General features: G+C 43.9%; 1 non-coding gene across 1 annotated transcript; it reads right to left on the reverse strand.

The window, feature by feature from the left end:
* On the reverse strand, positions 1–110 carry LOC111868791. The gene has a single exon (XR_002843561.1). It is a non-coding gene; the product is annotated as a U6 spliceosomal RNA (small nuclear RNA).
* Between the last annotated feature and the right edge of the window lie 1,040 nt (positions 111–1,150).

Genomic DNA, 1,150 nt, shown 5'->3' on the forward strand with positions numbered 1-1,150 from the left:
ATAAGCAAGGTCAGTCGAGTTGTTTGAGTTGCGTCTCATCCTTGCGCATATGGGCCATGCTAATATTATCTGTATCGTTCAAATGTTAGGATACGTATCGCCGTGGAGGCGTGTTCGAATACTTTACCGTAGCCCTGCGAGTCGTAGGAGGAGATGAAAGGGAACCCAGTGCCTGGAAATATAACTGGTCCACCCTTTTGCTGGGGGGATGTATATAAGAGGACCTGACCCTCGAGGTTAGGAGAGTATCCAATTTGAGACAGCAAGACATGTAATGAATCCCGCGGGACTTGGGCCCAAGAATGACTATGCTGGTGAGGTCCAGTAGCAGTTGTAAACGACAAACCCATTCTCTCGTCAGAGAGGATGTTACGTACGGGCTATAATCGAAAGTGTTCAGTTAAAAAATGCTGGTCGTGAGTCTCAAGGGGCTAGCCAAACAAGACGAACTGATTGGAAATAAACCGCCAGTCGTCAAGTAACTCTGACACTCTGTTGTAATTGTGATTCCTGTGTGATATTGTGTCCCCCCCCCAATGAGTAGCCTTACTATATGGACTGTCGTCATCACAATACGTGGAATTGCAGCAGGCAATACGTCAGTACATGTTGTAGGCCTAATCATTCTGAAAATATGAATACATATCATTTAATATGATAAGTTTCAAACTATCAATGAGCAATACACGGAAATGATAACTAAAAAGGTGCGTGACAGTTCAATTGCAGCTTTCCTGTGAGTGACATGCTGCTTCACTTATCAGTTAAAAGCCGACTGACGTTAAACATGCAAATATATATAGGAAAATGTGAATGATTAATGCAGTACTTTGGTCACTACATGTCCATACAATGGTGCGTCAACAGTGCACATATACTGATTACTATTCCACTTCATTTCCTAGTAGTGTTTTCTGTAGACCATAAGCACGAGCGCCATAGAGCGGTGTAGCCGTCCGCCGACGTACAGTTGCCACGACTGTCACTCGAGCTTGAGTTCTTTCTCTCAGGGATACGGGTGCTTTGGAGATGGGAGTGGAACACACTTCGGGGTAAATAAATCTGGGATCTCCAGAACACACCGTGGATGGCAGTTTTAATTTAAAGTTTCACTAATGATGAATATGTACATTATTCTCCTAGGTAGCCG

This window comes from Cryptotermes secundus, unplaced genomic scaffold, assembly GCF_002891405.2.
Source record: "Cryptotermes secundus unplaced genomic scaffold, Csec_1.0 scaffold174, whole genome shotgun sequence".
NCBI classification, from domain to species: Eukaryota; Metazoa; Arthropoda; class Insecta; order Blattodea; family Kalotermitidae; genus Cryptotermes; species Cryptotermes secundus.